Source organism: Somniosus microcephalus, unplaced genomic scaffold, assembly GCF_052327205.1.
Source record: "Somniosus microcephalus isolate GS21.2 unplaced genomic scaffold, FLI_Smic_1.0 unresolved_chr2, whole genome shotgun sequence".
Taxonomy (NCBI): Eukaryota; Metazoa; Chordata; class Chondrichthyes; order Squaliformes; family Somniosidae; genus Somniosus; species Somniosus microcephalus.
The window spans coordinates 95,326,862-95,343,240 of NW_028225180.1; the positions used below are offsets into that span (position 1 = coordinate 95,326,862).

Consider the following 16,379-nt stretch of genomic DNA (forward strand, 5'->3'; position numbering starts at 1 on the left):
AGTCAACCATGTGGGACATTGTCAAAAGCCTTCCTGATGTCCATGTAGGCTATATCAACTGCACTACTCTCATGCACACACATAGTCACCCCCTTTAAAAATTCAAACAGATTGGTCAGACATGATCTCCCCCTGACTAAGCCATGCTGAATATTCCTGGTTAATCCCTGCCTCTCCAAGTGGAGATTAATTCTGTCCCTCAGAAATTTTTCCAATAATTCCCCAACCACTGATGTTAGGCTCACTGGCCTGTAATTCCCTGATTTATCCCTACTACCCTTCTTGAACAATGGTACTACGTTAGCTGATCTCCAGTCCTCTGGCTCCTCCCCTGTGGACAGAGAGGTTCTGAAAATTTGTGTCAGAGCCCCTGCAATCTCCTCCCTTGCCTCACAGAGCAGCATGGGATACATCCCGTCAGGTGCTGTAGATTTGTACAATTTTAAGCCCGCTAGAATAGCTAGTAACTCCTCCCTCTCAATACTAATTTGTTCAAGTATATCACAACCCGCCTGCCTGATTTCTATGCCTACATCGTCCTTTTCCATAGTGAACACAGATGCAAAATCTTCATTTATAACCTCACCTACAACTATTCCAACTCTACACACAGATCGCCACTTTGGTCCCTGGATGCACTTGAAGAATTCCACACCCTCTAAGCCTTTCACTCTGACTATCCCAATAAATATTGGGGAATTTGAAATCACGTACTATTATTACCCTTTTATTTCCCTGGTTATCCTCTTGCCTTTATATATATAAACGGATCATTCTGTCTGTCTACCTGTCTGTCCTTCTGTCTGTCTGTCCTTCTGTCTGTCTGTCATCACGTGTGCGTCTGTCCGGCTATGCGCTAGAAAGTTATAGAGCGTACCTACGCGTGCGTTACGTCGAAAGAAAGCTTACCTTTCCGAAACGGTCGTAAGGGTATTTACGTTTTGGCCGGACAAAAATCGCGCCCGCGGTATCCGAAAAACGTTCAAAATTCGGCTCATTAGCATCTCATTATCCGCTCATTAGCGACAGAGTGACCTCGAGGTCGACCAATCATATGCCGGGTCCCTGGCGCGAGCGGCCGGGCCCTCCTACGATCGAGTGACGGGACGATTGACCAATCCTACGCTTCGATGACCTGCCGGTCGACCAATCGGTGCATGTGTGGGCGGGCCTTATCGGTCTGAACCGAGGTGAGTCGCCGCCATCTTGATTCCAAACTTTTCCTTTCTTTTTCCCGCTTTCTGCACCTTTAAAAAAAAAGTTGCTTTTAAAACACATATTGTTTTTTAAAAAAGTTAATTACTTTCTAAATCTTTTATCTAATCTCATTAATTTTCCTGCATTTCCCCATTTTTCCAGGTAGGCCTCGAAGCCTCGGCCTCTCCTCCGCACCCACGCCCGAGCTAGGCACCTCCCGGCCCCAGTCAACAAGCGGCCCCCGATCGCCGCAATCTTCGTGAAGGCTGGAGGGGCGGGCCTCAGCCGAGCGCCACTATCGCCGCCATCTTAGTAAAGGCTGGTGCGGGGGTGGTGGCATGGAGCTCCGCGGAGCAGGAGCGCGGCAGCGTCTAACTCTCTCCCCCCAGTCTGTCTCTCTCTCTCTCTTCCCCGTGCCTCCTGAATGCGCGGGGGAAGAGGCCCGGGTCACAGTGGCTGCTTTCGGAATCATCAACTCCATGACAGGTGAGGAGGGTCTTTGTTCACGTTAGGCAGCGGGTGGTTTCCCCGGGTGCTGATTCCTGCCGGTGTGGGTGTGGGGCCGGAGCCCGGCTCTTACCTTGCCCCGGAGAGTGGGCAGATGGCGGGGCCTGGAGTAGCAAATCGGGCACCAGCGCCAAGATGATTTCTATACAGAGCCTGAGCGGCCGGCGAGCTCGCAGAAAAAAAACGGCAGAAGAAAAACTGAGAGCGGTAGAGGGGAACAGAAGTCAGAGAGACAGAGAAATAGGGAGGGAGGAGAGGGAGAGGGGCAGGGAGGGAGAGAGGAGAGGGGCAAGGAGGGAGAGGGAAGGGAGAGAGGGTGGGGGGAGGGAAGAGAGGGTGGGGGAGGGGAGAGAGAGAGGGTGAGGGGAGGGGAGAGAGAGAGTGTGGGGGGAGGGGAGAGAGAGAGGGTGGGGGTAGGGGAGAGAGAGAGGGTGAGGGGAGGGGAGCGAGAGAGAGGGTGGGGGGAGGGGAGCGAGAGAGAGGGTGGGGGAGGGGAGAGAGAGAGGGTGGGGGGAGGGGAGAGAGAGAGTGGGGTGAGGGGAGCGAGAGAGGGAGTGGGAGGGGAGCGAGAGAGAGGGGGGTGGGGGGAGAAGGGAGGGAGAGAGGGTTGGGGGGAGGAGGGAGGGAGAGAGGGTGGGGGGGAGGAGGGAGGGAGAGAGGGTGGGGGGGAGGAGGGAGGGAGAGAGGGTGGGGGGAGGAGGGAGGGAGAGAGGGTGGGGGAGGAGGGAGGGAGAGAGGGTGGGGGGAGGAGCGAGGGAGAGGGGGAGGGAGAGAGAGGGTGAGGGAGGGAGAGACGGGGGAGGGAGAGAGAGGGTGTGGGAGGGAAAGAGTGAGGGGGTGGGACATGGAGGGAAAGAGTGAGGGGGTGGGACCGGGAGGGAGAGCTTTCCTTCTTCCTTCCTTCGCAGGGGTCCATCGGGCCACCTTCCCCACCCGTCGCTCTCTCTCTTCCCCCCAGTCGCTCTCTCTCTTCCCCCCAGTCGAGCTCTCTCTTCCCCCCTAGTTGCGCGCTCTCTCTCTCTCTCTTCCAACAACAACATGCCCTCGAAAGAGCCTCGGCACCGCCGGGCACTCCAGCTAGTATACTTATAAATCTCCTTGGGATTTTCCTTTATTTTGCCCGCCAGTGTCTTTTCATGCCCCCTCTTCGCTCTCCAAATTTCTTTTTTAAGTACCCCCCAGCACTTTCTATACTCCTCTAGGTCTTCCACTGTTTTCAGTCCTTTGTATCTACCAAAAGCCTCCCTTATTTCCCAATCAATTCTTGTATATCCCTTGACATCCAGGGTTCCCTGGGTTTATTGGTCCCACCCTTCACCTTTACAGGGATATGTTGGCGTTGTATTCTCTCTATTTCCATTCTGAAAGTCTCCCACTGCTCTGATGTGGATTTTCCTACAAGTAGCTGATCCCAGTACACTTTGGCCAGATCCTGCCTTATCATATTAAAATCGGCCTTCCCCCAATTTAGAACCTTAATTTCCAGTCGTTCTCTGACCTTTTCCATGACTACCTTAAATCTCAGTGAATTATGGTCACTGAAACGTTTACCACTTGCCCGGCTACATTCCCCAGAATTAGGTCCAGTACCTCCCCCTCTCTTGTAGGACTTTCTACATGCTGGCTCAAAAAGCTCTCCTGGATTATCTTTAAGAATTCCGTTCCCTCTAAGCCTTTCACACTCTGACTATCCCAGTTAATATTGGGGAATTTGAAATCCCATACTATTATTACCCTATTATTTCTACACTTCTCATAGATTTGCCTACATATCTCTTCCTCTATCTCCCCCTGATTGTTTGGGGCCCTATAGTACACGCACGACAAAATGCTTGCCCCCTTTTTGTTTTTAAGTTCTACCCATATGGCCTCATTAGAGGGACCTGCTAAGATATCATCCCTCCTTACAGCCATAATTGACCCCTTGATTAATATTGCAACACTCCATCCTCTTTTACATCGCCCTCTCTCACGCCTAAAGCTTCTATACCCCGGAATATTGAGCTGCCAGTCCTGCCCCTCCCTCCACCATGTTTCTGTGATAGCAACAATATCATACTCCCATGTGTTCATCAACACCTTCAATTCATCTGCCTTAATCGCAAGACTCCTTGCATTAAAATAAATGCCATCCAGCCATGCCATACTCCATTGTGCCATTACATGTTTGCTCTGCCTTGCAGGCTGACTTGTTTTTTCCTCTATATTTGGCTGTGCATCACCCCCTTCTATAGCTTCACTCCGTATCCCATCCTCTGCCAAGTTAATTTAACCCACCGCCCCCAACAGTACCAGAAAACCTTCCCACAAGGATGGTGGTCCCGTTTTGGTTCAGGTGAAACCCGTCCGACTTGTACAGGTCCCACCTACCCCAGAAGCAGACCCAGTTACCCAGGAATCTAAAGGCCTCCCTCCTGCCTCAACTCTTTTGCCATGCATTCATCTGCTCTGTCCCCTTATTCCTATTCTCACTAGCATGTGGCACCGGGTGTAATCCAGAGAGTACAAGCTTTGAAGTCCTGCTTTTTAATCTGCTACCTAGCTCCATAAATTCTTGTTGCAGGACCTCATCCCTCTTTCTACCTATGTCGTTGGTTCCAATGTGAACCATGACCTCTGACTGTTCGCCCTCCCCCTTCAGAATGTCCTGCAGCTGTTCAGTGACATTCGTGACACTGGCACCAGGGAGGCAACATACCATCCTGGAGTCAAGTCTGCGGCCACAGAAACGTATATCTGTTCCCTTTACGATAGAATCCCCTATAACTATTGCCCTCCCACACTTTTTCCTCCTCTGCTGTGCAGCTGAGCCACTCGTAGTGCCACGGAATTGGCTCTTGCTGCATTCCCCTGCGAAACCATCTCCCCCATCAGTATCCAGAATTAAAATTCTGTCAGAGAGCCAGATGCACCCAGAGGACTCCTGCACTACCTTCCTAGTTCTTTTACTCTGTCTGGCAGTCACCCATTTCCTGTCTGCCTGTGTACTCTTTACCTGCGGTGTGACCACCTCGTTAAACGCACTACCCAAGTGTATCTGAGCTTTCTGGGTGCTCCACAATGACTCCAGCCGCAGCTCCCGCTGCGAAGCGCGGATTTCCAATAGCTTCAGCTGGAGACACTTCCTGCAGATGTGTTCACCCTGGACACCTAAAGTGATCCTGACTTTCCACATAGCACAGTAGGAGCCCTACATGCAGCCGAGCTGCCCTACCATGTCCTATACTTAATTTACTCCTCTTACTTCCTTTAAATTAAAGAATATTAAATACACTAGGGACCTTACTTCACTTTAATCAATACTTACTCGAAACTAGCGACCATACTTTGACTTTTACGTCTGGACGGTAGAAGTACTCACCAGGTCCTACTTAGCACTTTGCTCCTTCCCTGGTTGCGACGTCACTTTAGTGGTTTTGCAGTTGTTGTTGTTTGACTGCTCCCGCTCTCAGGCTCTTTCCTTGCTGTAAATGTCTGATTATTCTGCTAGACTTTCTAAGTCCTGTTGCAGTAGATTGATATCATCATCACTGTTTGCCGCACCCCCAAGTTGGTTGTCATCGGCAAACTTAGAAATGAAATATTTCCATATCCAGGTCATTTATGGATGTATAAAAAAAAGCAGTGACGCCAGTACTGATTCTTGGGGAACACCACTGTCTACCATCCTTCAATTTGAAAAACAGCCATTTACCAAAACTCGCCGTTTCCTGGCCTTAATTAAATTCCTTATCTAAGCAGCCACTGACTCACACTATTCCAAGAGCTGCAATTTTGTTAACCGGCCTTCTATGTTATACTTTGTCAAATGCATGTAGACAACATGCATTTCATTCCCTACATCAATCATCTCTGTTATTTCATCAACCAATTCAATTAGATTACTCAAACAAGATTAGCATTTTACAAATCCGTGTTGGCTCTCTTTAATTATCTTAAACCTCTCCAAGTGCCCTTTAATTTTTTCCTTGATTATTGTTTCTAAAACTTTACCCACCACTGATGTTAAACTGACCGGCCTGAAGTTACTAGGATTGTTCTTACACCCTTTCTTGAACAATGGTGTCACTTTTGCCAATTTCAAATCCTCAGGCACCTCCCCTGCATCTAGGGAAGATTGGAAAGTTATGGCAAGCACTCCCGCTACCTTCTCCTCAAATCTCCTTAGCAACCTGGGATGCAAACCATCTGGACCAGACGACTTGTCCACTCTAAGTATACCTAGCCTTTCCAGTACATCCTGTCCATCAATTTTCACCCCTTCCATTGCTTCTACCTTTTCCACTACTACCGATATTATGTCAGCATTCACCCCCTTAGTAAACACCGATACAAAGTACTCATTGAGTATTCTGGCCTTGCCCTGCACTGCTAAGCACATATCTCCTCCTTTTTCTCTAATAGGCCCCACCCCACCTCTTACTACCCGCTTACTGTTTACATGATTGTAGAATATTTTTGGGTTCCCTTTTATGTTTACCACCTTTCTATTTGGATTTTCAAAAGGGATTCGATAAGTTGCCACACAAGAGTTTATAACACAAAATTAGGACTCATGGGATTGGGGGTAATATATTAGCATGGATTGAGGATTGATTAATGGACAGAAAACAGAGATTAGGAATAAGCAGGAACTTCTTGGGTTGGCAGGCTGTAACTAACGTGGCACTGCATGTCTCAGTTCTCGAGCCTCAGCTATTCACAATCTGTATCTATGACTTATTTGATAGGATGGAGTGTACCGTATCCACGTTTGCTGATGACACAAAATTAGATGCGGAAGTAGGCTGTGAGGAGAATGCAAAGTGGTTGCAGTTAGATATAGAGTAGGTTGACTGAGTGTGCAAGAACCTGGCAAACGGAATAAAATGTGTGGAAGTGTGAAGTTATCCCTTTATGTCGGAGCAACAAAAAAGCTGACTATTTTTGAATGGTGAGACTGGGAAATCTGTTCATTCATAGGTATTTTTGTGTCCTTTAAATGTATCACAGAAAGTTAACAGGCAGGTACAGCAAGCATTTAAGAACGCAAATGATGTTAGCTTTAGTTACAAAGGGATTAAAATATAAGAGTAAAGAAGTCTTACTACAATTAGACAGGACATTGGTGAGGCCACACCTGGAGCACTGTGTATAGTTATGTTCTCCTTAGCGATGAAAAGACATACAAGCATTACAGAGTGTGCAACGAAGGTTCAGTAGCCTGTTTCCTGGGATGAGGGGATTGCTCTATGAGGAGAGATTTAGTAAACTGGGCCTATAGTCTCTTGAGTTTAGAAGGATGTGATGTGATCTAATTGAAATATATAAAGTTCTTAAGCGGCTTGACAGGGTCAATGCTTGGAAAATGATTCCCCTGGCTGGGGAATCTAGAACACGGTGTCACAGTCTCAGCATAAGGGGTCGGCGGTTTAGTACTGAGATGAGGAGACATTTCTTCACTCAGAGGGTGGCGAATCTTTGGAACTCTCTATCCAAGAGAACTATAGATGCTCAGTCACTGAGGTCGACAATTGTTTGGGAACTAAGTGAATTAAGAGTTATGGGGCTCGTGTGGCAAGATGGAGATGAGGTAAACAATCAGCCATGATCTTGTTCAATGGCTGAGCAGGCTCGAAGGGCCAATGGCCTACTCCAGCTCACATTTCCTATGTTCTTATGGCCCTGCCAGGAGTGTGAGCGATTTCACAGTATATCGAGATCCTGCAGTTATGTACATAGCTGGATTAACGAGTTGGATACAACACTTGCAAATTTACCAATTATTCCAAAATCGCAGGGCATTGGAACTTAAATTTAAGCAGAACATTTGACCATTAAGCACAAATACAAAATAAGTTCAATTGTTTCCCCAGCCTGTGAACTTCTGATTCCCGGATTCTGACAATCTCGAAACAAACGGCTGCATTCAAACATTCAGATTCTCAGGAGTGAAATAAACTGTTTGAAATATCCATTTCCTCACTTACCTTTCAAGTGACTGGGAACTTCGGATAAACCTCGTGCGATGTTCAGGTAAGCAAATGGATCAGAACCTGTTTAAATCAATTAACTTTTATCAGATGCGTGTAATATTATGGTAAAATCAGAATTGCTTAAATCTGATATTGAATTCCAGGTGTGATTTCTGCACACCACGTTCCTGAATTTATTTCAGTATTTTGTTCAACTTTGGTAACCTGTGGCGCATTTTCACAAAGGATTCCCACATCACCCTTTGGGCCCGAAAGCCTTTCTCCATCACCAGATTTAGGAGAAGTTTGGAACTGTCTGCCCGGGTTCCCTTCTCTGCAAGCTCAGTGACTTTCTGTAAAGAATAATAATGCATATATTGAGGATTGGAGTAAATGACAAACACTGAGATTGTGAAGGAAAGGATCTGCTTTTGCGATGGGATTATTATTTGAGCACAGAAAGACGTCACTGGGCCGGGTACTGATCCATTCTCAACAAGAACTGAATATTCTGTAAACATCATGATTCCCTCCTTCACGGCCATTGTATGAGATAAAACTAAAACAGAAATCAGGAATATATTTCTAGGAGAGTGAGGAATCACTGACAATCTGCACTAGTTTAAATTCGATTAGTTTTCTCTGTCCCTCAGTTTCCAACATGACATCCGATTACTAACTGACAATAAGATACACTAGCTTCAAACACATCCTTCCTGCTGTTACACTTCGGATTTATGGGGGTTCAGAGTCGAAATTAGACAATGGAGCTGAGCCAAAGTAAGATATACTGGTAGAGGTGACACAGTTCGAGAGCAAAGGTAAGTTTTAAGGAGTTGAGGGAAGTGTAGAGGCTTATGGAGTGAATTCCAGAGCGTAGGTCTTAAGACAACTGAACGCTCGACCTCCAGTGTTGCTGTAAAGGAAGAGGATGCACAAGAGGCTAAAGTCAGAGGAACAGAGAATTCCAAATGGCACGGGACGGTTGTAGGCCTGGAGTGAGTTAAAGAGTTAGTGAGGGGCGAAGCTATGAAGGGATTTAAACAGAAGGATGGGAATTTTAAATTGGAAGAATTCTAGAACCAGGAGCCGCAATGTGTGAGTGAGCACACATATGATATCGGAGCGGGACCCGGGGAGGGACAGGGTACAGGCAGCAGAATTTTGGACCAGCTGAAGATTACAGAGGGTGGAAGGGGGGAGGCCAGACAGGGGAGCATTGGAATACTCGAGTCTGGACTTGACAAAGGCATGGATGAGTGTTCAGCAGGCTGAGGCAGTGGGAGAGATTGGCAATGTTACGGAGATAGTCTGTGATCTTTGTGATGGAGAGTATTTGGTGTTGGGATTACAGTTCCAGGCTCGACAAGGAGATTGTGGACTATCTGTTTCAGCCTCAGACATTGCTGGGGATCGAGTGGCATGGATAAGGGGTTGGTGCTGGGGTTAGAATACGATGGCTTCAATCTTTCCAGTGTTGAACTGGAGGAAATTTCAAACTAAAGAAATAACAGGATCACAAAGAATCATACAATCTAAACTGGAAAATAATATAAAATTGTGCAGCTATTAATATTTCACCTCTCCGTCATTCTATCTGTATCTAAAATGGAACAGAAATCCACCAATTACTATTAATTGAAGTCAATGGGAATCGGTGAAACTCTCCATTGGCTGGAGTCATACATAGTTCAAAGGAAGATGGTTGTGGTTGTTGGAGGTCAATCATCACAGCCCCACAACATCGCTGCAGGATTTCCTCAGGACAGTGTCCTAGGTCCAAACATGTTCAGCTGCTTCATCAATGAAATTCCTTCCAACATAAGGTCACAAATGGGGATGTTCGCTGATGATTGTACAGTGTTCAGTTCCATTCACAACTCCCCAGATAATGAAGCAGTCCATGCCCGCCTAGAGCAAGACAAGGCCGGAATTTAGGCTTGAACTGAGAAGTGGCTGCTAACATTCGCGCCACACGAGTGCCAGACAATAACTATCTCCAACAAGTGAGACCTAATGACCGTCCCTTGATATTCAACGGTATTACCATCGCATAATCCCCCACCAACAACATCCTGGAGGTCACCATTGACCAGAAATGTAAATGGACCAGCGACATAAATTGTGTGGCAGCAAGAACAGGTCAGAGGCTAGGTATGCTGCTGCGCCTGGCTCAACTGATTACTGTCCAAAGCCTTTCCACCATCTACAAGGCACAATTCAGGAGTGTGATGGAATACTCTCCATTTGAGTGGACGAATGCTGCTGGAACAACATCCAATAAGCTCGACAACATCCAGGACAAAGCAGCCCGCTTCATTGGCCCCCCATCCACCACGTTAAACATTCAACACCTCCACCACCGGCACACCATGGCTGCAGAGTGTACCATCTACAAGATGCACTGCAGCAACTCACAAGGCTTCTTTGGCAGCACCTCCCAAATCTGTTAACTCTAACTCCTGTATGTTGTCTCTTGGCTCTCCTTTTCCCTACTAAAATGGTTTCCCTTTGTTTTCAATCCACACAAGAGTTATACACCTGTCCTTTGTACAGAAACTGATGGATCCGCTGGATATTTTCAGCACTTCGCATCATTGTTTCAGATGCACAATATTTGCCGTTTGATGTATTTATTTCCTACTTTGCCGGTTGTTATTCTGTAATTTTCTACGATTTCAAGACTTGATATTGAAACAATTCTCAGTGCAGTGAGGAAAGTAAATCGATTTTTGAGATAATCCCGCTACTATATAAATCATTTGTCTGTTCACACTTCGAATACTGTGCACAGTTCTGCTTGCCTCAATAAAAAAGATTGTCACAACTTTTGAAGAGATCAACCAGAGTGATTTACAGGGTGGAGGGATTGGATTAGGAGGAGCTTTTGAATAAATTGGACATGTTCTCACTGGAAAAGTGAAGGTCGAGAGGTGATATTATTGCTGTTTCACTTTGTCCAATATACTAGAGACAGCACACATGGCCTGTGCTTGAAGGAGGGTAAATTCAAAACTACTCTGTGGGAACAATAATTCAGTGAGTGATTGCTCAATCTGGGGAACAGGCTCCCGAGGGAAATGGAGGAAGCAGTTTTTATTGATTCATTAAAGGGCAAATTAGATAGATTTATTTCTGAAAATATCATTTTGGGATGTAGTATATGAGTAATTTGAGATATTACATGTGGTAAGGGCAGCATGGTTGAGATGAACATGTGTATTTGGTTCAGTTGTCCCCAAAGCTCTCCACCACTGGGGGTTTCCTCACCTCATGTCTGTGTCTGTTGCAGACTAATCGATAGAGATCGATTAGCTAACAACTCCATTATCGTTGTAGCACTTGTCTACCAGGATGGTAGAAGGGGGCTTAATTAAAACTTGGTCTTGTCTCATCTAGTAATTCCTTTGTTCCTCTGTTAGGACATTCTGTCAATTCTATGATGTTAGAATAATCCAACCTCATTCAGTGTCCCTCTCACTTACTTGATACTCTTGTCCACTGAAATGGTCCTCGCCTGTAAAAAAGAGACCGACCCCCTCCACACCCTCTTGAACTGCCTGTTCCAGTCTGTTCCCGTAGAATTTCGTCAACTGGAACAGCTGGTAATCATCGCATTTTGCCAAGAACTCTCTGATTGTCGAGTTCGCATCTGTGAACAGAAATGGCCACATTATCAAACACCTTCTGAAAACACATATACATCGCACATGCAACATTCCATCGACCTGTATAGTCACTTCTTAAGAACAAGTATTGCAAATTTGTCAAATACGACTTGTATTTCTAGAGGGAGCGGGCGGCACGCGTATATTGTTGAAGCGGCTACGATGGAGGATCCATTGTAGGTCAGTGAGCACAGGGGTGATGGCTGAACGGGACTTTGTACGAGTTAGGACACGGGCAGCCGATTTTTGGATGACCACAAGTTTATGTAGGTTAGAACAGCCAGGATAGTCACGTCTAGAGATAACAAATGCATGGAAGAAGGTTTCAGCAGTGGAAGAGCCGAGGCAAGGGTGGAGAGGGGCGATGCTACGGAGGTGGAATATGTGGTCTCAATTATGCTGCGGATATGTGTTGGTAAGCTCATTTCAGGGTCAAATGTGACACAGAGGTTGGGAACAGTATGGTTCAGCCTCAGACAGATCTTACAGAGTGGGATGGAGTCAGTGGCTAGGGAACTGAGTTTGTGGCAGGGACAGAAAACAAATGCTTCGATCTTCCAAATATTTAATTGGAGAACATTTCTGCTCATCCATTACTGAATGTCGGACAAGCAGTCTGAAAATTTAGAGACTGCGGAGTGGTCGAGAGAATTGATGGTGAGGTAGAGCTGTGTGTCATCAGCGTACATGTGGAAACTGATGCTGTGATTTCATATGATGTCGCCAAGGGGCAGCATGTTGATGAGTACTAGGACGAGCCTAAGGATAGACCTTGGAGAAACACCAGTGGTAACAATGCGGGAGTGGGAAGAGAAGCCATTGCTCGTGCTTCGCTGACTACGTAGGTAAGATTGGATCCAATCGAGTGCAGTCTCACCCAGCTGGATGGCGGAGAGTTGTTGGAACGGGATAGAGTGTTCAAACGTGTCAAAGGCTGCAGACAAGTATAGAAGGATGAGGAGGGCTAGTTTAACTTTGTCAGAGTCACACAGGATGTCATTTGTGACTTTGGGCGCTGTTTCCATACCCTGGCAGGGGTGGAAATCTGATTGGAGGGATTCAAACATGGAGTTATGGGAAAGATTGGTACGGATTTGGGAGAGGACAACACGTTTAAGAACTTTGGAGAGGAATGGGATGTTGGAGATGGGGCACTAGTTTGGAAGGTTGGTGCGGTCAAGAGTTGTTTTTTGAGGAGGGGGTGATGACGGCAGATTTGAGGGAAAGGGGGGCAGTACCTGAGGGGGGTTAACCAATAACAATGTCAGCTTACCTGGGAGAAAGAAAAGGAATTTGAGTGGTCAGCAGTTTGGTGTGAATAGGATCGAGGAAGCAACTTTAGGGAAAATCAATGAAGATGGAGATTGAAAGCGATTTGGGCATTCGAGTGCATACATCCTTAAAGGTACATGAGCAATGCCATGAAGCGATAGCTTGAGAAAATAGGGTTTTGGTGTGTATCCATAGGACACTTGATTATAGAACGAGGGAGACTGTTTTGTCCTTGTACAACACTTTCATTAGGCCGCACTTGGAATACTGTGTGGAATTATGGTCTCCTCATATGGTGGATGAGATTGAGGATTTGGAAGGGGTGCAGAGGAGGGACACTAGACTATTTCCCAGTCATAGCATTTTAGTTATCATGATAGGCTAAATGAGTTGGGAATGTACACTTTAGAGAAGCATAGACTTGGAGGTGATCTGATTGAGTTTTAAAAGATAACAAAGGGGATAGGTTGTATTCCAGATGACAGTTTTTTCAATTACATATGTTACGGAGGACCAGGGCGTCAAAACTTAAGTTGCATAAGGCCAGATCTAGGTTAGATGTCAGGAGATGTTTCTTTTCCCAGAGAATAGTGGACCTCTGTAACAGGGTGCTATCTCGTGCGGTGTATCCCGATTTGCTGATTTCCTTCAAGCTAGAGCTGGACCTGTTCTGGCTGGGGCCGGGACCTCCTCTTACAAAAGGTAGGACCTGGAAGAAGTTCCGGGTCAGAGTGATTTCCTGGACTAGTTTGGATCGCTCAGATGGGCTGGGGAGGAATTTTCCAGATTTTTCCCCCAAATTGGCTGGAGTTTTTACCTGCTCCTTCCGCCTCTCCCAGGAGATGACATGGTTTGGGGTGGGGTGGACAGTGTATATATTGTGATACACAATGTATCGCAATTGTATGGGACAGGCTGGGTGAACCACATGGTATTTATCTGTCCGCCATTGGTCGTATAGAACCATTTCTTAATATGGGCATAGACAACTATTATTCTCTCCCCTCAAAATGTTCGAACCAAGAACAATTCCCTGAGTCCTGTGTCAACTGAGACCCTGTCTTATAGATACTAGATCACATCTCTCCTGCTTCTGATTTTCCAAATGATTTTGGAATCATTTGTACATTCACAGACACAACAATCAAGACTAACTATAATTTACTGGATGTTGACCCACTTTATTTTTTTAAATACCAAATAACTTTCTCTGACTAATCCAAAACCTCCTTCATCATTTCCTGCTAAGAACTTTACAATAGATCATAAATCTTCTGGCTCAACTCGAACAGCTTTAATAATTCCGCTCTCCAATCTCAGAATGGATACTTCCCACCCTCCAGTCACATCAGCTGATACCAGTCCCACTGCTCCATTCACCATTTCATAAAACTATTGTTTTGGTGTGTTCAGATCGCGGCCGTCCCTTCTCTCTGAACACACTGTACTGCCCCGAGAGTGTGAACCCTGCCCTCCTGCTCCAGCCCTGCCTCTGCACATTGACCTGCCTCCTATTTCCCTCCTTAAGGGAGGTTATGCTTGAGCTGTGTAAAATACTAGCTTGCTACAGCTGGAGTAATGTGTACAGTTCTGGTCACCACTTTACAGGAAAGATGTGATTGCAGTAATGAAGGTACAGAGCAGATTTACGAGGATGTTGCCAGGACTGGAGAATGTTAGCTATGAGGAAAGATTGGGGTAGTTTTCCTTGAAACTGAAGAACCTGAGTGGAGATCTGAGAATAAACATAAGAACATAAGAAATGGGAGCAGTAGTAGGCCATTTGGCCCTTCGAGCCTGCTCCGCCTTTCAATGAGATCATGGCTGATCTTCTGCCTAAATTTCATTCACCGGCCCTCTCGCCATATCCCTTGATGCCCTTACTAGTCAGAATTCTATTGACTTCTGTTTTGAACATACCCAATGACTGAGCCTCGACAGCCTTCTGGGGTAGAGAATTTCAATAAGTCACCACCCTCTTTGTAGAGAAATTTCTTCTCATCTCAGCCCTGAATGGCCGACACTTTCTCCTGAGGCTGTGGCGCCTGGTTCTGGACTCCGCAGCCAAGGGGAAAATTTCCCAGCATCCACCCTATCAAGCCCAGTAATAATTTAGTATGCGTCAATTAGATCCACTCTCATTCTTCCGAATTCAAGAGAATACAGGCTTAGTTTACTCAATCGCTTCTCATATGACAGTACTGCCATCCCAGGAATCAATCTCGTGAATCTTCGTTGCACTCCCTCTATGGCAAGTACGGCAAGATTGAGGTGTGTAAAATTATGAGGGTCCTAGATAGAGTGGATAGGAAGGACCTATTTCCACTAACAGAGAGTTCAAAAAACAGGGGGCATAGATTTAAAGTAATTGATAGAAGGATTAGAGGGGAGTTGAGGAGACCCGTTTTCACCCAGAGGATGGTGGAGGTCAGGAACTCACTGCCTGAATGGGTGGTAGAGGCAAAAGCGCCCATAAAATCTAATAGTGCTTGGATATGCACTTGAAGTGCCATCACCAAGGCTACAGATCAAGAGCTGGAAAGTGGGATTAGCCTGGATATTTCTTTGTCAGCCAGAACAGACATGATGGATTGAATGGCCTCTTTCCGTGACGCAAATTTACAAAGATTATATGATTAAGTGGCCCAGTGCAAAACAATCTGCAGATCACTACCATGTTGCCTGGGTTTAGTCTAAGGCCTCAGTCTTAATATTTCTTCTATAAACGTATTTATGGTTCCGACACTTAATATTTTCTGCACTCCTTCCCTTCCCAGAAGTGGTCCAACGCGTTCCAGGATGCTCTTCCGTCTGGCACCAGGGAGGTAACATAACATTCGGGGCCTGCTCAGGGCTGTAGAAGAGTCTGAGTCACTGCCTCTATCCACCTTACAGTCCGCAATACTAGCTATCTATTGGACAGTTCCAGTACTCAGGGGCTCCCGCCACTTGTGACTGTGATGCCTCTCTAGATGGTCACTCACTTCCCCCTTTCTACAGAGCTCCTGTCCTGTTCCCTCTTCCTGTGTAAGCTGCAAGTTCTTGCTTAAGATCAGGACCCATTTTCAGGTCAGAAATTATATTTGAAAGTATTTTCTGAACCTACCTGTGTCCATTCTTTTTCTTTATGATGATGTTGAATCTTCTCCCCTGTTTGGAGCCATGGTGGTGTCAAACGTTCCTAGACGGTGCTGCTCTGCAATAAATATATTATTCATTGGGGGTTATACAGAAATATAAAAAGCACGAGAACTTTGCCTTGTCAATCATGATATGAAGTCCCTCCTCCCCCATAAGTACAACAGCTGTTAGCTCTGGGATTGAACATTTCTTGAGTGCAGGACAAAACCAGCCTTGTTTCTGAGGTAGGGAATATTATGGAGGGAAATATGGAGCGGGGTCATCATTGATGTATTAAATGATTCTTCACTTGGTTTTAAACAGTTTGTCGGTATTGTGCTATTTTAATACACAGATTTGTGTTTAATATTTTGGATTTGTTAAGTTTCGATATTAACTTACGGTAATTTATGAATATGATATCTATCCACACACAAAATATACAGCTGGGTGTAATTCCTCTGGTCTCTATGGGCAGTGACGTTCTCTGTGTGTTCATGGAGATGTGTCCTGGTTGGTGTTTCTATTTGAATGTATTCACCATATCTCTCATGTTGCCAGCACCTGACTAATGCACACTGTAGGAGGTGAAGACATTTACCGCTGTTCCACTAATATTAACACTAGTGTATAATGTTGTGAATGATGTAACTTTAAACAG

At 45.8% G+C, this 16,379-nt stretch overlaps 1 pseudogene; it reads right to left on the reverse strand.

Moving 5' to 3' along the window:
• Positions 1 to 15,750, reverse strand: part of LOC147093055 (NACHT, LRR and PYD domains-containing protein 3-like) — a 28,054-nt pseudogene extending 12,304 nt beyond the window's left edge.
• Between the last annotated feature and the right edge of the window lie 629 nt (positions 15,751 to 16,379).